Below are 24,905 nucleotides of genomic sequence, written 5' to 3'. Positions count from 1 at the left end.
CCTTACTGCTTGTCCATAGTCCCCTTTCCTCCATACTTGTGGGACATTCCGTCTTTCGGGACGGACCGCAGCACTTTTATCAAAAAGCCTCAAAAATGAAAATGTTTGTTCTTCTCTTTTTACGTGGGGTATCGAGCATGGCCGTAACCCCACCCTCCTGAGCTCCGTCCTGCGTATCGCCCTTCAGTCCTTTCCTATCGCCAGGTCTGAGACCATTTAAGCAATAATAGAGGATACTTATTAGAAGGGACGGCGGGCGGACGTATGGAGGAAAAGGGACTTCTCGATACCACTCCTCCTGCATGTGCCAGTCCAGCCACCTTCACACAAGGCTCCCGACCGTATATCTATTTATTATTATTTATTCGCATTTGTTGAGCACACAGCAGACCGAAGGCATCGTGGCGCTTGTTACAGTGTTGCTTATACTTAGTTACATACAATTCAGGTCCGTCGGTGTTACATTGGACGATATTATTCTTTTAATACATACATGCATTGAGCAGTAGGAGACCAAGTGAACAAGGTTAGTTGAAGAGGGCGGTTTCTACAAACTACTGACCTGTTGTACGAGCGCAACTTGACCCCTATCCGACCACACCTCTACCTTCAAGTCGCCATAATGTTGGTGTTCCACGAGATTGCCCGTAGGATCTTGAGGACTATGCCTAGACCGGACTTCGCCTCATAACATTGTCCAAGCTACAGGACACACCCAGAGCATGCCACAGGTATAATATCACGTACCACTCAATGGTATATCGAGCCTTCTGCGCCCCGTCTTTGCAAGGGCATTTTATTGTCATCTTAGTACTTACCATTGTTCTGTGCACTCAACTTGCTCCGTCTTCTTGATGTCCACAGATCGCTGCATTTTGCTCACGCCAGTCGGCTATCTAAGCATTACAGCGCAATAGTTATATTCAGCCTACACTGTATTTTGACCTTTCAGCCTGTCCACAGACTGCCACATTTACCAGACACTGCCATGCCTATTGACCTACCGTATCGAATGCGTACCTACCCGTGCATGGAGCTACCTACAGGGTGCAGTACAAATTAAACTAACACATCTCATAGCCTACTGTAACGACTGTCACATGCTCTGCGCCAGCCTTTGCCACTTGATCCTGACAGTTTGTGGCCATTGCATCTACCGCACTAGCCTATGTAACCTAAACAAACATGTTACTGCCACATCATGTCTCCAGAAATTAGCCCATCCTGTGATACTTTTATTCAGCCTATTCTGCGATATTTGAATTCAGTCCACTATATGATATTTGCATTTTGCCCATTCTGTGACAATTGCATTCAGCCCATTCTATGATATTCGAATTTTGCCCATTCTGTGATATTTACATTCTGCCCACTCTGTGATATTTGCTTTCACCCCATTCTATGATAATTACATTCTGCCTACTCCATGATAATTGCTTTCAGCCTATACTGTGTCACGTGTATCTAGACTATTCCATGATAACTGAAATTAGACTATTCTATGATATTTGCATTTAGACTACTCTGTGACAATTGGAATTAGACTGTTCCATGACAACCTGTGAAGCACACTTTGTGACAACGCTGGCCCTGACTCTCTTATGAATATGAGCAAAATTCAGAGGAACCAGACACTCATACTCTTATTAGGACTCTATGCCACTATGGCAACCATCTCTACTTCAGCATGCCCACCCCAGGACAGAACCATGAGACTTAGAGCAAGACTGTCACAACTCTATGAGCCTAAAACTAATTTCAAACAATCCGAAAACAGTAAGCCTAAATGGAATACCTCCCAAGCCGGCACACCTCTGACCAGACCAGGACCGAAGGGTATGCATAGCAACCCTACCGCGACACATGCCACCACCCTAAAAATTATGAAGAGTACCAACACCCCTTTAATTAAACTCCCACCTACCTTAAAACCAATAGCACAACCACCCTATCTGGAGCGCCCATCAATGCCAGATCATGTGTGGCACATCCTACTGAAATTGCAGACATCCTAACCAAGGAAGACTTGGACTTGCTTGCTATAACCAAGTCCTGGCTTCATGAGGCAGCAGGACCCGCACTTATGTTAGCCATACCTAATGGCTACCATATACTTAGAGCTGACAGACCTAATGCCAGAGGTGGCGGTCTAGCTATCATCTCCAAAACTAACCGATCCACCAGATTGGCTACCCCACTATCATGCCAATCATGCGAGATACTCACAGCCAAAATGCCCCTCTAAAGTAACCGAACTGTAAGTATCCATTTGGTATACAGGCCCGGGTCCACTGGGCACCTTCGAGGAGGACCTAACAAGCCTTCTAGCTAATAACACAAAAGATTCCTCTCAGACCCTACTGATGGGGGACTTCAATCTGGGCTTCAATGACCCCGATAATAAACATGCCCAATCAGTAGCAACTATACTGACGGATTATGGGCTCACACAAAAAGTCCTTACCTCTACACATACTAAAGGAAGGACTCTCGATTGGGTGGCCGATCTGAACTGTAACATTGCTATCACCAACATTGACCCGCAATCTTGTACAGACCACTACCTAATCTCCTTCTTCGCTACTCTAGAGCTTCTTAGCCCTAAATCCATTATCATGGCACCACTTCCTACTAGAGGTAAAAAGGACATCACAGCAGAAAAATGACTCCCTCATCTCCTTTCGTCCATTAACAACCTTGCCAGCAATGCAAACCCCAACATTCTAGTTGAGTTTTTCAACAAATCCATGACCAAGGCGCTGGACATTATTGCACCTACCAAATTTCGCAAAGGTAGACAAAAAGCACACCTTAATGGATGGTTCACGCCCTAACTCAAAGAATTAAGGCTCCAATAAAGAAAGCTTCAATCTACTTGGTGTCATTCTCCGACAGCTGAGAATAAAACAAAGCTAGCTGACCACTCCAAACTCTATAAAAAAGAAATAATCAGCACAAAAAAAAAATACTTTCAACAATAGAATCTCAAAGGCCAAGTCCAACACCAAGGAATTATTCACTATCCTCTGGGAAATGGATGCTTCAATCCCGACTGCTGACAACGTCCCTAAAGATAAGCAATGGTGCACCGACATACAAAATGCTTTGTCGAATAAAATTGCTTCCCACCAATCAAAAATAGCGATTAAAAAGGCCTCCTTGCCCCCCTCGGAGCAGCAACCCACTGACCAACCCATACCGGTCAGAACCACCACACCCTTCAGATTCACAAAAATGTCTATCCTTGAGACAGAGAAAATTATCCTCTCCCTAAAAACCATCCAATTGCAAGGGAGATAGCTGCCTGGCCCAAATTATAAAGGACGCAGCTAGAGACCTAGCCCCTTTTATTTAGAAGCTTATTAATGCCTCTTTCAAAACTAATACAGTGCCAAATAACCTCAAAGAATCCTGGTTCTCCCCCTGCTAAAAAAACAAACACTGAACCCCTCCAACCCGACCAACTACAGACCCATCACTACAGTCCCTTTCCTACTAAAAATAATTGACAGAGTAGTCTACCTTCAAATTCAGGACTACCTCGAAGCCAACCAACTATTAGGAACACATCAATCTGGCTTCCGCCCTCTCCATGGCACGGAAACAGCCTTAATTGATCTTAAGACCCAAATTGACAAGTTGAAGGACAATGGGAAGACAGCTATGCTACTCCTCCTTGACCTACCTGCAGCCTTTGATCTGGTGGATCATGCAGTCTTATGTAATCACCTCAGGTCAGCTGCACATTTCTCAAGTGATGCCGTACTCTGGGTTCAGTCCTTCCTGGCAAACCGCTGACCCCATACTAACGTCATGCGGTGTACCACAGGGATCCTTTGTCTCACCTACCATGTATAACATCTTTACTAAGCCCCTATTCGACACGCTGGACAGACTGGGTGTCACCTACACTAACTATGCAGATGACGCTCAGATGCTTATTCCCCTTTCGGGCAACTTTCCCAGAGGACACGGCCTTAGTAAACAGGATATACCTCCTCATCCAGGTATGGATGGCATCCCATGGCCTCTGCCTGAATGACGACAAAACCGAGATACTGATCCTAGGTTCAGAGACAAATCTAAAAAAACTCAGCCCTAGTTATGCCTCTTTAAATATTGATAGCAACTCCATCAAGGTAATGTCGGTAGTTAAAATGTTAGGTTTCTACCTCAATTACACATTAACCTTGAAGAAACAAGTCATCGCACTAGCATCTTCAACTGCCTACACCTGCAAGCTTATTCGGCTAAGCAGACCTTTTCTCTCCGAAACTAGCTGTGTCACCTGGCCAATGCACTTATAATGTCCAAACTGGACTATTGCAACGCATTGTACTCAGGCGCCAACAAAACATCACTGACAAAATCCAAAGGGTGCAAAATAACGCCCTAAGAGCAGCCCCAAATATCCCCAAAAGAGAGCACATCTCCAAATTCAGAAGAGATGTCCATTGCTTAAACATTGACAGGATTCTTCTCAAGACAGTTTCACTCACTTCCAAGTGTCTGAACAACATAGCACTACCATACCTCTCAGAAAGAATAAACAGGAGAACTTGCACACGACCAATGAGATTGACCAATGTCCACCTTCTAGAGATTCCTAGATTTAAACTAACCACAGCTGGTGGCTCTAGCTTCCCAGTCAATGCAGCCTTAGCATAGAATGTACTGCCTCTACACATCAGAACTCAACAACCTTACACTAAATTCAGACGCAACATGTTGAATTGGTTACACACAAACAAGTGTTAACACGTAGTATGGTTCCTGATACCTACCACCCTAATATTTGCTCCACGGCCAGCTGGCCACCCTTGCGTCAGCCTGGACTGTCTACCACACCTACTGAACCTGTTACTGCTTGTACGATTTGACTGTTTCATGTAAAATGTAATCTATTACACCACGCCCTCACTGTAACCTGCAAGTGGTTGCAAATTATCTTTGTATGCCTGTAGCCTTCCATAGCCTGTAACTAAGCTCAAGTATACCTGTACTGTTTTCCTTTGCGCCCAGCTACCCAAGGGTTTGGTGCGCATCACCAAATAAATAAACAAACAAACAAACAAATGTCCCGTCCCCTTTGCTCCATACTTGTGGGAGATTCCAAAGCACTCCTCGCAGGTAATACGGGTGAATATTAGCATCTGCCACACTTAGATAGAATTGTGAACATTAGCCTGCGTTGCATCTGGATAGGACTGTGAATGTTAACATGTGAAACACATAGATAATATTGTGAATGTCAGCAGGGACCACACTTAGATAGATGGAAGTGTGAAGGCTAGCTAATGACACACCTAGATGGAATCGTGAATGTTAGCATGTGCCACACTTAGATAGAATTGTGAACACTAGCCTGTATCGCATCTAGATAGGATTGTGAAGGTTAGCAAGTGCCACACTTAGACAGAACTGTGAATGCTAGCATGTTAAATGTTATATAACCCACTAACCAATATAAGCTCAAACTCTCTGCATACTTATCTCACTCAAAAAAACGGACCCAACAAGTCGCACCCACTTCACTACACCGCAACAACACATAAGCCGCACCAACAGCACACGCAGACTGACATCAATCCAATATTCGCACCAAAGCTCAGCAACCGGTGTATACCGAGTTGAAGCTGCCAACAGAACACCATTCCTCTCACTATCCTACTTCCCCTTCACCTTACTAACCCTTCCCGCATTCTCGTTTACAGATCCGCCAGAGAGCCTGGGGACCAACTGTTACGCTCACCTGGTTCCCACGGGGGCGTCGACCGGAACTGGGCCGCTGTTGTTTCCACCAGCGTGACGTGTAGCGCCGAGATGACTGACTGGACTGGCCCGCTCAGCCTAGTTTGTCTGGCTCGCAGGAATATTCTTCTGCAAAGGAGAAGGGGAATTAACCACCCGTGGAATTGAGTGTCAACCCACCTTCCCCACTCCCGTTGTCTTCCCACAGATCACTCTTGATGTCCCCTCCTTAGTCTCAGCTGATGGTTTGGAAGGATGAGCTCTCCATCCTGCGTCGACCGCAGGGGCGCGTTGATGACCAGTTACTTCACTGGCGTAGAGGAATTGGTGAGTTCCAGTATTGTCTCTAAAGTCCAATTGTTCATAAGAGTTCAAATGTCTGATCTTCACTCTGTCCGATTCCTTGCAGGTTGCCGATTAATCCACTCGAAGATTTCCAAATGGCAATTGGTAAGATTCAGGTAAGTCTATTGTGGTTTTCCCCTTAGGGGCCAGGGTACGGCGATGAAGCAGAGTTGACTGCGCCGACCCGAGATGAGGTGAGACCCCCGTGGTAAATCAGGTAAGTCCTTGGGGGTAGCTTGTATAGCCTTAGAGAGTCCCCTTGCTCACCTTGCTGTCTTTGTCTCCTTAGATGTCAGAGGGCGGCCGCGAGATGGAGAGAGCGTGATGGAATGCTGAAGTACCGCCAAGCAGGTGAGTTCAGCGCGGCGCCGTAGGAATGCGAAGCGATGCTTCAAAGACTTCTGTCTTTCAGCTCTGTGGCGAAATGGATCAGGATTCAGGTAAGGATTAAAGTTAAAACTCCTGTTCTAACCTTTATCCTTCTTTTCTTCTTGTTTCAGGAGTCCCAGGACTGAAGCGGGCGTGGCTGAAGACTGGAGCTGCTGAAAACACGGTGAGCGTTACGCTGCAGCAAGCAGAATAATGCGAAGCACGTGTGGCTGTCCGGGCGTGGTTTAAATAGCCTTGGAAGAAGTTCCAGGTAAGTATTCTTCCACATCCCCACCCAAGTAACAAAATAGTCCCTTCAGTAAAATAGTCCCTCCTAAGACTCATTTGGCTTGAGTCTTCATGCAGCATGGTCTGCCTCAGGTGAGTATGCAGCATGGTCTGCTTCAGGTAAGTTATCAATAATGAGCCTGGCGCCCATGGCGCCAGGACTGACTTTATCTTTATGAGCCTGGCGCCATAGCCATAGGCGCCAGGACTGCACCCAAACAGCCCCTACTGGGGCTTTTGGGCATGCTCGAAGTGGCATGATGCCTGCTACCGGGGCTGCTGGGCCTGGTCTGGTCTTCCGGGGGCAGGCATCATGACAGCACTCCCCCTCAAGGCCCCTCCTAAAGTCGTTCTCCCCCTTGGCCGTGGTTTGTCTGGAAATTCCCGATGGAACCTCTTCACTAAACGAGGTGCATGCACGTGGTCACTAGGTTCCCAAGACCTTTCCTGCGGACCATAACCTTTCCAGTCAATTAGGTAAAAGAGTTTTGATCTCACTCTTTTTGAGTCCAAAATATTCTTGACTTCGAACTCGGGCTCCCCGTCTATGAGGATAGGTTCAGGTGGAGTGGTTAGCCTAGTTCCTGGTTGCATTGGCTTCAAAAGAGACACGTGGAAGACGGGATGGATTCACATATGAGCAGGTAGGTCCAACTTGACGGCCACTGGGTTAATAATTGCCTTGACAGAAAAAGGTCCCAAATAACTGGGGTTAAAGGTACGAGTCCCCTTGAGTGGTAAGTGCTTAGTGGCTAACCATACTTGGTCCCCTATTTGGTATTGAGGAGCTTCACTTCTGTGCTGATCCGCATCCTTTTTGTATTTTTCCTTAGCCTTTTGCAAATGGATGGTTGCTTCTTTAAAGGCTTGTGTAATAACAGCGTGGAGATGGTCCACTGCGGGCGTCTCTAAATGCTGGGGTGAGTCCAAATCCGAGGTTCTAGGATGGTGCCCATAAATGGTAAAAAAAGGACTTTGTCCAGTTCCTGAGTGTACGGAATTATTGTACGCATACTCTGCGATCCACAGAATGTCTTTCCAATTCCCCTCAGACTGATGTAGCATACAACGGAGGTACTGTTCAAGAGTCTGGTTGGTCCTCTCCGTTTGACCGTGGGTCTGAGGGTGGTGACTGGTCGAAAGCCTAACATCAATTTGTGCCAGTTGGCAGCATTTCCTCCAAAAATGTGAAATGAATTGACTGCCCCGATCTGAAATTAACACTGAAGGAAATCCATGCAGGCGGACAACATTTTCAAGGAATTCCTTGGCCAGGATTGAAGCTGAAGGTATCCCTTTTAAAGGAATGAAGTGGGCCATTTTAGAAAAAAGATCTACAATAACTAGAATGGTATTGTAACCTTGGTACCGGGGTAAATCCGTGTTAAAGTCTAATGACAAGGTATGGCAAGGGGTAGGTGGTATGTCTAATGGTTGCAATAATCCAGCAGGTTTTTTCTTTTGCCCTTTATTTTGTGCGCAAATGCCACAAGACATGACAAATGACTTGACATCCTTTCGCCAGGTGGGCCACCAAAATTGCTTCCTAATTTTAGCTTCGGTTTTTGCAATACCCGGATGCCCTTCTATTAAGGTGTCATGGTAATGGGAAATGACAAGTTCCTGTAGTTCTTTTTGCGGTAAAAATAGCCGGCCTTGGTAATAAGGTAAATCATCGATGACAGAGTACTCTGGACCTTTCTTTGCCCAGTCCTGTAGGGCAACGGAATCAAAGAGTTGGTGGATCTTGTTTCGAATGTCCTCCAGTGTCTGTATGGATGTCAGGCCAAGGATTCTCTGTTCCGGAATTATGGGTACGGGTTCTAAAGTTATTTCAGCTTCTCCCATTCCAATCGGGACAAGGCGTCTGCTTTACCATTCTTACAACCTGGTCGATAGGTTATTACAAAATCAAACTCGGCGAAGAACAATGCCCAACGGAGTTGGTGCGAAGATTGGGCTTTGGCTGTCTTTAGGTACTGTAAGTTGCGGTGATCGGTGATGACCGTGATGGTATGTCTGGCACCCAGTAGATAGTGCCGCCAAGCCTTGAAGGCGGACTTGATGGCCAGCAGCTCCTTGTCGGTTATGGCATAGTTTAATTCGGGGGCTGAAAATTTTCTTGACCAAAACGCCACTGGGTGAAGCTGGTTAGTTTCGGGATCCTTTTGGGAAAGGACTGCTCCCATGGCTGAACTGGATGCATCTGTTTCCACTATGTAGGGAAGCTCGGGGCGCGGGTGTCTTAATATGGGAGCAGATGTGAATTTAGCTTTTAACTCTTGGAAGGCGTTCTCGGCTTCCTCTGTCCACACAAAGCGTTTGTTTTTTCGCAATAGCGTTGTAATGGGATGTACAATGTGCGAGAAGTCCGGGATAAACCTGCGGTAGAAATTGGCAAAGCCAAGCATGCTTTGAACTCCTTTGATTGAACTTGGCGAAGGCCAATTAAGAATGGCATCCACTTTCCGTGTATCCATCCGGATTCCTCTCGGGGTCAGAATAAATCCAAGGAATTCCACTTCCGTAGTGTGGAAGATGCACTTTTCCAGTTTAGCATATAATTTATGCTGGCGTAACTTCTCTAGGACTGCTCGGACGTGTTTTACATGCTCAGATTCTGATAAAGAGTATACTAAGATGTCGTCGATGTAAACGACCACACAAACGTCGATAAGCTCTCGGAGGACATTGTTCATGAAGAACTGGAAGGCTGCTGGCGCATTGCATAGTCCGAAGGGCATCACCTGGTACTCAAATAGTCCGTACTTGGTGCGAAAAGCAGTCTTCCATTCGTCACCCTCTTTGACACGTACCAGATGATATGCCCCCCGAAGGTCTAGTTTCGTGTATATACAAGCGTCCTTCACCTGGTCTAGTAGTTCTGGGATCAAAGGCAGTGGGTATCGATTCTTGATGGTTATCTGATTCAGTGCGCGGTAGTCTATACATGTTCTAAGGTCGCCTTCCTTTTTAGGTACGAAGAACAAAGCTGAAGATGCAGGGGACTTGGATGGGCGAATGAAGCCATTAGCAAGGTACTGGTCTAGGTACTAGCGCAAATGGAGATTTTCAGGTTCCATAAGGGCATAGATTCTGCTGCAAGGTGGTTGTGCTCCAGGTACAAGATCTATTTGACAATCATACAATCTGTGAGGTGGTAAGGTGTTTGCCTGTTCCTTTTGGAAGACATCCTGAAAGTCTTGGTATTCAACAGGTAATTGTATGGCTATTGGAATTACTGGGGCCAGGACTGAGTTTTGAGTTTTCCTTGGGTAGCAGGTGTGAGCACATTCTGGGAAGGTTAGTCTCTTCTCTCGCCAATCAATACAGGGATTATGTTTTTCCAACCAAGGTATCCCCAGTATCAGCTGAAACTGACTTAATTAAGGCCCCACAAACACCATAGCCTCTCGATGCCCATCTTGACTCAGCAATGTCATCTCTGCAGTGGAATGAGTTACGGGTCCAGAGGCAATTTCCGTTCCATCTACAGTGGTGACAACATCGGCCGTGGTCTTGCGGGTGAGAGATAGATTCATCCTGGTAGCCAATTCCCAGTCCAAGTAATTTCCTATTGCTCCACTGTCTACGTACGCCTTTACCGCGTGCATGCGTGATGGCTGCTCTGGATCTACAAGGACCATGGGTATGGTGAAATGCGAGGTCAGAGTGTCCTTCTTTAAGCTCGGCAAGCGGACCTCTATGCTTGCCGGGCGTGGTCGTTTCCCGAGTCAGATTTCACATGGTTTTCGTCTGCTGCTCCTATAACTTTCTTGGGTGGTTTTACAGGGCAGTTCCGAAGAAAATGACCAGTAGTTCCGCAATATAAACATAATTGTAGTTGCCGTCTTCTATCTCTTTCCTTCTGGGTTAAGGGTCCTTTAACCCCCCCCGATTTGCATAGGTTCTGAGACATCTACTCCCTTGGAGCTTACGTGGGTTTTAACCAACACCCTGTTCCCAAACTTGGTTCGGTCAGCCTTCCTGGTTTGAAGTCTGCGATCGAGCTGGACCACTAGATCTATATATTCAGCACAGTCTTGAGGCGGGTTCACGATTTGGGCCAAAACATCTTTGAGTTCTCCCCGAAGTCCTCGATGGAATAATGTGATTCGCTTGGCTTCAGGCCATTCGGTTTCCACTACTAATCTATTGAAAGTTGCAATATAAGATAAAAGATCCTGGTTACCTTGCCGTAGGGATAAAAGTTCGTTGTCCAAAGCCTGTCCTCGGGAGTGTCGGGCGAATAGTCTTTCCATGCTTGTTCGAAAACCCTGGAAATCTCGAAGAATCGGGTCATCCTGGTTAACTAGTGAAATGGACCAATCCGCCGCACTGCCGCTGAGATATGACAGTACAAAGGCTACCTTGGCCTGATCGTTTGGGAAAGCTCCAGGTCTACATAAAAAGTGCAAGCGGCATTGATTCATGAATGTTGCAAACCCTTTTGGGTCTCCGGCAGAGCGTTCAGGTGGAGCCAAAGGAACAGCTCCTGGTAAATTTATATGCACCGGGTTACTCGATGGTACAGGAGCTGGACTTGCCCCAAGTCCTTGTAGAGGTGTTTGTCCAGCCTGGCTCTGTAATAGTTGTCTGGCCAACTCATCAGTTTGTTCTTTTGACACTATCAGTTCCCTCCTGAGGGCATTGGTTTCTTGGCAGGCGGAATGCACTTCGGCCCTTAATTCCCCTAATAATTGGGCCAACTGATCAGTTTCCGAGGTCTCCATGACGCCCAGGTGGGTATTTGTGGGTAGGCTTCACGTTCTGTTACGCTCACCTGGTTCCCACGGGGGCGTCGACCGGAACTGGGCCGCTGTTGTTTCCACCAGCATGACGTGTAGCGCCGAGATGACTGACTGGACTGGCCCGCTCAGCCTAGTTTGTCTGGCTCACAGGAATATTCTTCTGCAAAGGAGAAGGGGAATTAACCACCCGTGGAATTGAGTGTCAACCCACCTTCCCCACTCCCGTTGTCTTCCCACAGATCACTCTTGATGTCCCCTCCTTAGTCTCACCTGATGGTTTGGAAGGACGAGCTCTCCATCCTGCGTCGACCGCAGGGGCGCGTTGATGACCAGTTACTTCACTGGCATAGAGGAATTGGTGAGTTCCAGTATTGACTCTAAAGTCCAATTGATCATAAGAGTTCAAATGTCTGATCTTCACTCTGTCCGATTCCTTGCAGGTTGCCGATTAATCCACTCGAAGATTTCCAAATGGCAATTGGTAAGATTCAGGTAAGTCTATTGTGGTTTTCCCCTTAGGGGCCAGGGTACGGCGATGAAGCAGAGTTGACTGCGCCGACCTGAGATGAGGTGAGACCCCCGTGGTAAATGAGGTAAGTCCTTGGGGGTAGCTTGTATAGCCTTAGAGAGTCCCCTTGCTCACCTTGCTGTCTTTGTCTCCTTAGGTGTCGGAGGGCGGCCGCGAGATGGAGAGAGCGTGATGGAATGCTGAACTACCGCCAAGCAGGTGAGTTCAGCGCAGCGCCGTAGGAATGCGAAGCGATGCTTCAAAGACTTCTGTCTTTCAGCTCCGTGGCGAAATGGATCAGGATTCAGGTAAGGATTAAAGTTAAAACTCCTGCTCTAACCTTTATCCTTCTTTTCTTCTTGTTTCAGGAGTCCCAGGACTGAAGCGGGCGTGGCTGAAGACTGGAGTTGCTAAAAACACGGTGAGCGTTACGCTGCAGCAAGCAGAATAACGCGAAACACGTGTGGCTGTCCGGGCGTGGTTTAAATAGCCTTGGAAGAAGTTCCAGGTAAGTATTCTTCCACAGCCCCACCCAAGTAACAAAATAGTCCCTTCAGTAAAATAGTCCCTCCTAAGCCTCATTTGGCTTGAGTCTTCATGCAGCATGGTCTGCCTCAGGTGAGTATGCAGCATGGTCTGCTTCAGGTAAGTTATCAATAATGAGCCTGGCGCCCATGGCGCCAGGACTGACTTTATCTTTATGAGCCTGGCGCCATAGGCGCCAGGACTGCACCCAAACATCCCCTAACTGGGGCTTTTGGGCATGCTCCAAGTGGCATGATGCCTGCTTCCGGGGCTGCTGGGCCTGGTCTGGTCTTCCGGGGGCAGGCATCATGACACCAACACCGTTGGTGACGGTGCGGGGTACAAATACCTTTAACATAACATAACATAACATAACTCCTCACAGGTAAAACGAGTGGATGGAAACTCCTTCCTGAAAAAGGTTTTTAAGAACAGCCTGGCCGAATTGAGCATCGGCCCTGGGGCTTAGGTCCAAGCAGTAATGCTTACAAAAAGCTGATGGGCAAGCCCCCGTAGCCGCCTTGGCAATGATTTCCCTGGGAACATATTTTTTGGAAGGCAACAGCAGCCGCTTTGCCACGTACAAGATGGCAATGAATGCCCTTAGCGGTTGAAGGCCCTGAATGGTATACGCTTCTGAGATACAGGAGGCAATCCATCGGGTAGACTTTGAAGCAGGTTTCCCTTTCGAGTCCCCGAACGTAACAATAAGCTGTGAGGAGCTCCGGAGTTCAGTCGTTCTGTCCAGATAGAATTTCAGGGCTCCTCTGACATCCAAATTGTGTAATACTCTCTCGGCCTCTGAGGCCGGGTATGGAAAAAAGGCAGGTAGTGAGATAGATTGGTTCAAATGAAAATCAGTCACTACTTTAGGAAGGAAAGTAGGATGAGTGCGGAGCACGACCTTGTCCTTATGGAAGGTGAGGAACGGATGTTTCACAGACAAAGCTTGAAGCTCGCTGACTCGCCTTGCCGAAGTCATTGCAATGAGAAAAGCAACCTTCCATGAAAGGTACTTTTGATCCACCGTAGCAATGGGTTCAAATGGTCTATGACATAAGGCGTTGAAAACCACATTTAAATCCCATTTTGGATGAGGATTGCATGCAGGTGGAAAAAGATGTAATAGACCTGCAAAATGCCTTTTAATGACTGGGTTTGTCAAAGAAAAGGAACAGCTGTCAGTGGGCAGGTAGGTGGCAATAGCCAACAAGTAAGTCCTACAAAAATGCCTGAAGCTGCTAGGTGAGAGATGAATGAAAAAACACCGTCAATCGTAGCAGTCCTGGGGTTGAGCTGCTTAGCTAAACACCAGTGGCAAAACCAAAGCTGCTTACTCCTGTACTGAGACTTTGTAGAAGGTTTCCTGGCCGCTTGAATAATGCGCATATTGTCCTCGGACAAGTTAAACTGCGCTAAGGTTTTGAACTCAGGTACCAGGCCGCCAAGCTTAATGATTGTGCAGAGGGAGGCCACATCTGCTGATCGCATTGGTGAAGCAGGTCGGAAATCAACAGCAGTCTGATCGGAGGGCAAATCGACAGATGCTGAAGTTCCGAGAACCAGAATCTGGCTAGCCACCAAGGAGCTATGAACAGGAGAGTGCAATTTGACGTATTCCTGAGCTTGCAAAGCGACCAATGAATCAGAGGAAGAGGCGGGAAGGCATAGGCCTTCATGTTGTGTCATAGAATTCCAAGAGCGTCCCCTAGGGAGGAGGCCCTAGACCGTTCCTGGATGCATAAAGAGGAAGTTTCCTGTTTGTAGAGCAGGCAAACAGGTACACTTCCAGAGTGCCCCACTGCTGAAAGATGGTGGTGAGGACCTCCGTGTTCAGTTCCCACTCGTAGCTGGCTGCTGTGTGCCGGCTGAGTGAGTCTGCAGTCACATTGAATTGACCCAGAATGTGTACCACCAGTAGCCAAATGCTGTGCTGGATGGCCCATTCCGAAATCTGAATGGCAAGGTGCACAAGAGGTGGTGATTTGGTGCCACCGTGCTTGTAGATGTAAAACATTGACACTGAGTTGTCAGTGCGGATGTAGACCACCCTGTTCGTGATGGACGGTTGGAAAGCTTTCAGTGGCAGAAAAACAGCCAGGAGTTCCAAATAATTTATATGAAACTGCCTGTCCTGTAGTGTGCATAGATCGAAAACCTGGAGATGATCCAGCGTCCCGCCTCACCCAAGAAGGGAGGAGTCCGTGCTAATTGTCACTTGTTAACAGGGCTCATGAAAGGAGGCCCCCACTATCAGATTATTGGTCAAAGACCACCATAGAAGGTCTGCCATCATGCAGTATGGAACTGGGATCATCTTGGAATCCGAGGCCAAAGCTTGACACCAAGAGCTCCGAAGAGCCAGCTGAGTACGCCTCATTTTGAGGCACGCAAGAGGAAGAGCAAGTACGCACGAAGCCATGAGGCCCAGAAGTCTCTGGAACCACCCAGCCATCATGTCCTCTGACTGGAAGAAGAGCTTGCACGTGGCGAATAGATCCGCAATCCTGTCTGCCGTCAAATACACCCTGGAGTCGACCGTGTTCCAACGGAAACCCAGGAAAATCAGGTCTTGGGAGACCGTCATGGAAGATTTCCGCCAGTTCACCGACAGCCCAAGATGGAACAGGAGCTGGAGGAGAGACTGGAGATTGCACAAAGCTGTCAGAGGACAAGGGCTGCGTGGGAGCAAGTCGTCCAAATATGGATGTACATGAACACCCTGTAGCCGAAGGAAAGATGCGATGACCAACATAATCTTCATAAAGACACGCATCGCCGAGCTGAGACCAAAAGGGAGCACACAGAACTGGAAATGGTCCCCTCCCAGGGAGAACCGCAGATATTTTCGATGCGGCCTCCTTATCAGGATATGCATATACGCGTCCTGAAGGTTCACTACACTGAGCCAGTCGCCCTTCCGAAGAGAGGACTTTATTTGGCAGGGTGTGATCATCTTGAATTTCTCTTGAGGAAGAGAAAGGTTGAACTGGGAAAGGTCGAGGATGGTGCGCAGGCCAGCCTGGTTGGGTTTGGGCACCGTGAACAGACTAGAGTAGAAGCCCTCCCCTTGCTCTCTGAGGGGAACAGGTTCCACTGCCCTAAGGTCTAGAAGATTCTGCACCTCGGCTCTGAGGAAGGGTGTGCCGACCTGTTGGGAGGGAGGATTGAAGGGTGGAGTGGTGGGGATGGGCAAGCGAAAGCACGCCCGAGTGATGGACGAAACCCACCGGTCTTTGGTGATGCTCTGCCATGCCTCCAGATGAGACAAGATTCGTCCTCACACCAGAGTCTTGTCCGACTGACACAAAATATAATTTTGCAGATTTGTCGGCAGGCAGGCTACTTGCCCCTGGAAAGGAGGCTGATGGGCGAGAGAAAAACCGACCACGTTGTTGTTTTCCACGGGTGCCGCCAACTGGAGGTTCAGTTCTGCACGCCCGGTGGTTCTGAAACCCCCTGAAGCCAGAGAAGGATCGAGACTGAGACCCTGACCTCTGTGAATAAGGGGCCTTAGCTGGGACCTTCGCCAGGGCCGACAAAGATTTGGCGGTTTGTGTGCTCGCCTTGGTCTTTGTAAGTTCCCCATCCGTAGAAGAATGAAACAATTAATTGCCGTCGAAGGGAAGGTCCAGAACTTTATCTTGCACCTCCTTCGAAAACTTTGTTGCATGGAGCCATGCCTGGCGGGAGGTGTCAATTCCCACCATAAGGCCTCGAGCTCAGGTATTTACATGGTGAGCCGTAGCTTCCAGCAGATCTTGTGCCAACACCCTGGCATCTGACAAAACGGCTTTGAAGTCGTCAAGCCTATCCGCAGGAATACACTCCTGGAAATCAGCCAACTCCTTTCACAGCTTCATATTAGCTGCAGCCAGGACGAAGTTGAAGTGCTGAATTGGCAAAGACTTTCTTGCCCAAGGAGTCCAGACTCTTGTCCTCCTTAGATAGAATCTGAGCCGCAGACATCGAGGTCGCAGAGGCCGCCTTGGATTGAAGCTCGGCCGCAGCTACCACCGTCGAGGAAGGGAGCGGACAAGACGCCAAGGCTATCGCCTCAGAGGTGTGGAGCCTATAACGGGCGTCAACTCTCTTATTGATATGTAGCCTGGTGTGGGGCTTATCCCAGACTTTACGGGCGTCAGCCAAGACATCCTTCTGGAGGAACAGGCCTGTGCGCTCTTGTGGTGACAAGGTGAACGCTCCCGAAAGCACTCCCTCCACCGGAGCGGGGGCCTCAGGTACTGGAATATCTAGGAGAGCCATCATATCCAGGACTCTGTCATGGAATGCTCTGACAGAGTGGGGTTGCTCATCGCTATTCTGATCTACTTGAGGGTCATCCAGCGAATCGGGAGCAGACGGCTGTCTTCTCTATGGGAGACAGCGCGGGTAGGGGAGGAAGAGCTGGAGGCAGACCAAGTGGTAGAGGTGGTACCACCGCAGGAGCTGGTGGAACCGCTGGAGTGGAAGGTGGAGGCTCATGGTAGATTTCCTTGAAAAGACCCTTAAAGTACTCCTTCATAGGGTCAGAGTGCATGAGCCTCTGAAATTTCCTGAAAAACAAATCCTCTGATGAAGGTTTAGGCGCTGGGGCAGGCAAAGGCCTCTCATTCGAGGCGTACCCCCACAAACGCAATGAGGTTGGTTGCCAGGAAGGCCCACCACCAATCGGGTCTGTATTGATCAATGGAGCAGAAGCAGGTGGAAGCGAGACAGTATGAGGCAGCGGCATCCGAGCAAGCCAGTCAAAAGAAGGGTGGAACAGATTTTCACCCTGAGGTGGAAACGGCTGCTCAGCCACAAAATTAAGGTTCCCAGCACCCATCGTCAAGAACGTAGGTGTAAGGGAAGAATCCAAAATGGCTGCCGTGGACCATGAGGGTTGGGCCGCCACTTTTTCGATGCCTGAAGAGAACTGCATCACATGCACAGATGAGGCAACCGTCTCCTCAGGCTGGTCAGGGGACTTAAGTAACACCTTAGCCTTTACACAAGGATCCTCGGCAGAGCCGGTACTGAGGGGTCTCAGATGTTTACTGGACATCATGGAGGTGGCCCCAAAATTAGCCTCCAGAGGAGGAACCTCAGCAGAGCCGGTAACAGAGGAGTTACCGTCTATAACCACCCCCTTTGCCCCCTCGACAGATCCAGTATCACTGCGTCCTTGAGCGCGGGAATGCCGAGGTAACCACCTCACAGTCAAGACCTTCAGAGCAGGCCTCTCGGTTTGGTCGGTACAGACCTAAGTCTCGAAAAGAGGAACCTCCGGTTTCCTCCCTGTATGTGTAGCTCCCTCATGAGGGGCCTCAAGCCGTGGCTTGGTACAGAAAGCTCCAGAAGAGGAGGCCTCAGGGCGTACCCCGGTGTCTTAGAGGGAAAGCTCCAGAAACAGACCTTGGAGCGAACCCCGGGGTCCAAAACCGCAGATGAACTGGGCTGAAAATTAGCACCTGACAGGTGAACCTCGGAACGTGGTCCGGTCTTGGCAGGTTCGCCATAGGAACCCTTGGAGAGAACTATGGTATGCCTGTTAGGCCTGCGAGGCACCTCAGGGGAACCCCTCGTGGTGGAGCTGCTCAAGCCCCTCCCGGACCTAGAAGACCACGGGCAGGAGTCCCCCGGCCAGGGCGCCCTAAAAAGTAAGGAATTTACCGGGCATCTCTTTTTTTCGTCGATGAAAAGTTGAAGATGAGGTGGAGGAACATGCTGAAAGACTTCCTCCCACCGAAGAAGACAGCGCTGGAGTGCTCGAACTGAGAGGGAATTGCAGTAGAAACACAAATCCCACTGATGGTCCAGACCAAGACACTCCAAGCAGAGAGAATGGGGATCCGCCCTAGCGAAGCGACGTTCGCATGAAGAACAGGGCATAAATACCAGACGCTCGGGCATATACGGAGGACTAAGCAACCGCAGAACCTCTGCAGAAGAGGAGGACAACGGGAACAAAAAATCTTTCCCTGTGATGCAAGTGCGTCCAGCCCCGACCGTGTGGAGAAAAGGACTGAAGGGCGATGTGCAGGAGAAGCTCAGGAGGGCGGGGTAATGGCCACGTGCGGTACCCCGCGTATAAAGAGAAGACGGACAAACATTTTCATTTTTGATGCTTTCTGACAAAAGTGCTCCGGTCCCGTCCCGAAGTACGGAATGTCCCACATTTATGGAGGAAAGGGGATGGGACGTAGGAGTAATGGGATTCACTACTTAGCATTCTGTGATTTATTACATCTTGAAAGTTCTGTTTCTTCCAAAATGCAATATGCATGGAGTCTTAATGATTGCACAGTTCCTTTCACTGTTAAAGGCAACATGCAGTATCTCCTGCTTAATTATTAAATTCATATTCAATTCAGCATTCTCTGGGTATTAATTAGGAACACGTTCTTGTTTTCATTCAGCCAGTTATGGAATACGTATGCCTTTCACTGTAAGAGAACTTCCCAATTCGCCAAGATTTTCTAAACCATTCCGCTTTAAGAAACGGGACCACTGTGATACAAAGTATTTCCAGTTCATCAAAGGGCATTTAAGGAGTCTGGATTGCACATCCTGTGCAAACCCCGACTTCCTCAACCATGCAAATCTGCGCAACACAGTGCTTGTAGCCATGGATCTTCTGATGCTATCAGCAGTATCCAGTCCAGACTGGAGACATTCCCCCATTACCTCCTTTCCGTCTTTGACTATATTCAGGAAGCCTTCCCTTTCCTTGCCTTCCGGAATATGCTCAGCTGCCGCCGAAATACAGTCCCACAGGGTATGGGTAAACCTGGCCAGGGTACATGTGACATTTGTCGATTTCAGGGCCATGCTAACTGAAGTGAAAACTTTACGGGCCCAGGCATCAACTTTCTTGTCCTCTCTATCCGGAGGGATAGTGGGATATGCAGTTTGTTTTGCTGTGGATGCAGCCTGAATAACCAGACTTTCTGGAGTCGGATGTCTGTTTAAATATTCAGGATCCGTACCAGCTGGTCTGTATTTCTTTGGGAAATTACTATTTGTAGCAGCAATGCTATCAGGATTTTACCAATTTATATCTACTGTTCTCTGAAGAGCCCTATGAAAGGGGAGAACTGGGTCTTTTTGGGGACTTTTGACAATTATATCTGTCATGTTGTCCTGTTCAAACACGGGTGAAGTGTTACCCCAACCCATGTATTCTACTACCCTGTTCATAACACCTCTGTACCCTGAGTCTGCATGTTCTGCAGGGTCAGGTTTGGCAAATTCTAACTCTGGGGAGGTGTCAATTCCACTAGCAGAGTGTAGAGTATCACTCAGGTCTCTCATTCTAGATTCCTGATCAATGAGTTCCTCAGGAACTTGTCTTGTGCCATATGAAACTCCAAAGGGAGTGACTTTGTCTTCCTCCGAGCCAGATTCCTCATAAATTGAGGACATAGCTTTAAAAAAGTCTGTTCTGGGCAATGGAGTAAATCTCCTTTCTTCCTCAACAATTTCCTTCGAAGGAATAGAAAAATCCTTCGAGGTTGTCGACGGGAACTTCGAAGAAGACTTCGATACAGGTGTCGAAGACGCTCTTGGCTTCGATGCTGAAGCAGTCGACGCCGATGGCGTCGATGAAGCCGTCGAAGCCTTCGATGATTTGAGCTTTTTATGAGGCACCGGAGATGTGCTCGACTCTCGAGGAGTCTTCGACTCACGAGGAGCCTTCGACGACTTGGCGTCGACTCGAGTATCTTCGATACTACTGGCTTTTACCAAGGTAGTTCTCGACTTCTCTTTGTCGTCCAATGGAGCGACCTTAGAGGAATGGCTCTTCCGAGGTTCTTTCGAGGGGGTCGGGCCGCATTCTCGAAAACCTCCATCATCTTTTTACGGAATTCCTCCCATTTTCTGGGGGAATCCGATTTTGTCGGACATCGAATTTCTTCGGTCGACTCAGAAGATGATGACGAAGAGGGAGATCTATGTCTCCTCTTCAGTTTTTTCGACGAGGAAGAAGAGTGTCTCGATCTACTCCTAGATCGAGATCTCTTGGAGTGTCTATGTCGATCCGATTCTTTCGAATCGGTCGCTTTCTTATGCATTTTGGACACAGCCTTCTTAGAGGCTTCCCTCCCCACCGACAGTTTACCTCTCCTCTCACGAAGGGCCTTCTCGGTCATGGACTGACAGGAACCACAGTCGTCAATTCGGTGACTAGAACCGAGACACCAGAGACAAACTAGGTGAGGATCAGTGATCGACATTTTCGATCCACAATCGATACACTTCTTGAACCCAGTCTTAGGTGTCGAAGGAGTTGAAGAAGATGACATTTTCACGAAGAAAATCTCGGAGTTCGCCGTTCACGATAGCAAAGCGATCGGAAAAACGGAACTGGAGCAACGGGCGCGGCTCGAGCTACTTATACCATCAGTGACGTCGACACGGTACGGAGACCGTCGAGGCACAATCGACTCCACGACCTCGAGTACAGCGCCCTCTGCCGAGAATTTTTTTTTCCGAAGCAGTAAAGCTGGAGATAACGAATTATCATAAAATGAGGAATACGTGGGAGGACACAATCCATTCGAAACTCACTGGTCTCTTAAAAAGCAGTCCTCGCAGCGCAGAGCACACAATCAGCAGCCTCTGCTGCTTGGACTCCAACCACTGCCCCTTATACACCCCTGGGCCAGCCTCTCTGCAATGGGAAACAAGCACTTTAGTTGAAAGGGAATAGGGCAGCCGTTACACCCGGCTCCCTTTTCTGCTGCCAGGCCGCTCCACTGAGCTCTTGCTCCCACTATGAGCTGTCTCAGGTCACCTCTCCCTGCAGTCATCAGTATCCCGGTGCGCCGTGCACTTCAGACCTTCTCATTGCAATTCCCTTCAGTTGCTCGTCTCTATCCCAAGGTTCTGTGTCTGTCACACCAGTCTTTATGCTGCTGCTCCCCTTGTTGCTTTTTCCTGCTCCTTTTATACACCTGCAACTCTCTAACAGATTGCAGGTGTATTCTCTCAATCTGACCTTCATACCACTTTGCAGGCATCTTCTTCGGCCCAGTACCAAAGTAGTATGAGTGTATGATGTACATTACTGTCAGTTGCCTCTTCCTCGGCTCAGTACTGCCAAGTGTCCCACATGTTGAATTGAAGGGAGGGGATTTGCAATAATCCATAAAGGTCGTGGAAGGGTTAGCTAGGTCGTAATTGGGAAAATGGGGATATCATGTTTCACCTGAAGTCATCCCACTCCCAGTCCCCTCCACACAGGTGATCATCCCTTGCTTCTCTGGCCCCAGTGTTGGGATCCAATAGCGATGGCCTTTCCCTGGCCACCTCTACAGAGGATCCAAGGGAAGTATATGGGAGAACAACCTCAGGTTTCTCACAGAACACAATTCAATTTTTTTTGCAAATCTTTACAGAGAATCTATAATTCACTGCCTTCTCATCCCAGGATCACCCAAAGAGGAGCACTCTCTCCCCCACTCTCGCCCTCTCTCTCCTTTTCCTTCCTCAAAGCTACGATCAAGGAGCGCACATCATGTTGGCAGTAGCAGGGCACTGGAGGCTACCAAGCGGCCGCACCAACATCGCAGGGCATCGGACCCTTTGTCGCTATTGTTGTGGGGCGGTCACATGTACACACGGGCCGTCCCGATCAGTGTTGGGAGCACCCAGCAGGTGACCCAGTTGCCATGTTCAAACGAGACACAGAGACAGAAGTGCCAGTCATGCAGTCTGCGGCTGAACTAACTGCACTTGCCGGCTAAGGCTCCTTTTATTGGGAGCCAGTCATGACACAGTCATGACTCACTCTCTTAAAGGGTACCTCACGATACCTTTCACTGTCCCCAAGCACGTGCTTTGCACATTGCATGTAATTCCCTTATACACGTATGCGCATAGCGTCACGATTCACTTCGAACAAAGCAAAGGGTGTAGTTCTCTTCTTCATGTATGTGCTTTGCAAAATGCTATAGTTTAGGCAAAGCAAAAAAGCCATTTTTTGTACACATTTGCTTCGCGTCACTCTTAGCTTTGGACAAGGAGAAACAGGCATTTCTGTTACTCACAAATGCACTTTGTGTCATGCTTAGTCACGGACAAAGATGTGAGGAACTCATGGTGACAACAAGTAAGACAGACACAAGTGATCATAGTTCAAGGGTGTTTAATGAACAATGAAATGCTGTATGCAGGTTGTAAAAACACCTAATCTAAACCTAAATCAAAGATGGGAACAAGCGTCAACCATCAAATGAATATAAGGCAGTCTTCGTGGCTTTGTCTCAAAATATAAGGGCCTATACTAAGAAACATATTGCCAAACCTCACACCTAATGCAAAAGGTGTGTAAGATAGTTCTCAAGAAAGAAAGAAGTGTTCGCAAATAATATGTCATGATGCGGTAGTCTGGGTCTCCCTTCCCCACGTTTTGGACATGGGATAAGATGGGAGCTTTGGAGCATAGTACGGTCTGGGGCCTCTCCAGCATAAGACAACAGTTCCAATGACAGTTCTAAGGATACACTCTCAGGTTTGACCAGCACGAGATGACAGTTCAGCTTTAACCCTTAAGCTTTCCGCAGTCAGGGCCGTCGATGGCCAAGTCTCGTTGCACTGGAAAGTCTCTTCCCTTCGAGGACCTGACGTGTTCAAACAATATAAAAAAATTTCCTTTAACAAATGAAATTTCTTTTCCAGTGGTCACTGGGTGACCAATTCACCCGTGGACCCTCCTCTTCTGCGTTGACCCCTTTTCATATCGTATTTCACAATTCTGATAAGGTGACATCTTCAACCCGGGTCCCCCTCTTCTTGACTGACCCTTCTCAATTGTAATGTCACAGTACAGATAGGGTGATTGCTTCACCCTTGGTCCCCCTCTTCTGGGCTGACCTTCTTGACTGCTAGTACTTGGGCGATCGCTTCATCTCCAGCATCCCTCCTTCGAGTTCACCCTTGCCGTTTCTTTAACTTCTGTTTATCACAGTTTCTTTATCAAACAACTTTGGGTGATGGTTTCACCCCTCGATCTACCTTGGTCGGGCTCGGACCACCCTTTCTTTCACATTGTTTGCTGATCAAAGTCTTTCCATTGTACAGGGATTTTGCTTGACCCGCTGTATGACTACTTTGACCTATTTCACAGGCCTTCCTACGGCCTTCTGGTTCTTGAGGTTTCTCTTATATGGGGCATGACAGAGTCTCTCGAGATAGCATCCACGTGATGCAACAGTTCATTCAAAGTTCAATAGCTTTGGTTGGAAGCTTGCCACTTCTGCGATTGTCACTCAACATCTCCCGGTTCTTATCGGTCCCCCCTGACTCACTGGTTGTGATGAACCGCTTAGCCTTTGGCTTCCCTGGAGTCAAGGCCGAATACCATGGGTGTGGGAGCTTCCCTCGCTCCTGCTTATCGGCATAAGCTTAACGCGTGTACCCTTGACACCTGCTGCAGGACACTTGTGCTATTGTTTGTGGTTTTAGGCTCTCTTTTACTAAGGTTCTGCTGGCCTAGGAAGAAGAGGGCAAGGTCACTTCTCTCCTCGCCACCCTCTCGATTCCTGCCGCCTTTCTCCTTCGTTTGTACTGCCGCTTGGTAGCCATCGGGTTGTGCTATCTGCTGTGCTCACCTTGTTCGTACTGCGTTTTCTTGCTCCACCTTTTATCCCTTTGGGGAAAGGAAAGAGCCGTCCGGTGTGTATGGTTTAAGTCAATTGCCTGACTTTACCTGACTCTCGGGTTGGGACATGCCAGGTAGACAGGTTTATTACAAGTCTGTTGTCTATTGTGTGAAAAGGTATTTGTGCTGGAAAAGTGGAAGGTTGGAGTGTCATAGTAGCTTACGGTATGGGATGGTGACGGTTGGTGCAATGGACGAGAATGACCGGGATGTAGAACACAACACAGGGGTTGTGAGAACGGTAGTGTTGTATCAAATTAGATTGGGTGTCCGGAAGATGACAATCAGAGGGACGGGATTGGTAGGGTTTGCAGGGTAAATGAGATTAGCTGGGATCGTGAAATGAACAAGGGGGATTGTGGGAATCGTAATATTTTGTTTGATCAGGTTGGGAGTGTGGAAAAAAATAATCAGAGGAACAGAAAGAAGAAGGATAGGGAGTATTCAAATGGAGACCGGTGAAACAAAGATTCTGGGAGTTATACTTTTTGGATGTAACCAGGTTTGGGGCCTTAGAGGATCGATTACATATGGAGAGTTTGTTGGATCTGGGCCAGAGAGATGTAACACAAGAAAGGGAGGCAGATGCCATACAGCCCATGAAAGCCTCAGATGTCTCGCCTTGCTCTCCTCTCTGGCACAATACCGCGTCTAGCCTGTGGTACTCCCCCAAGCACAACCCCTGGATCCCCTATCCAAGAGATCCTCCCCCACTGGTCAC

The sequence above is a fragment of the Ambystoma mexicanum genome, chromosome 13 (assembly GCF_040938575.1).
Source record: "Ambystoma mexicanum isolate Mex_15411 chromosome 13, UKY_AmexF1_1, whole genome shotgun sequence".
Taxonomy (NCBI): domain Eukaryota; kingdom Metazoa; phylum Chordata; class Amphibia; order Caudata; family Ambystomatidae; genus Ambystoma; species Ambystoma mexicanum.
The sequence above is the reverse complement of the archived record's forward strand: the minus strand, read 5'-3'. Positions refer to the sequence as shown.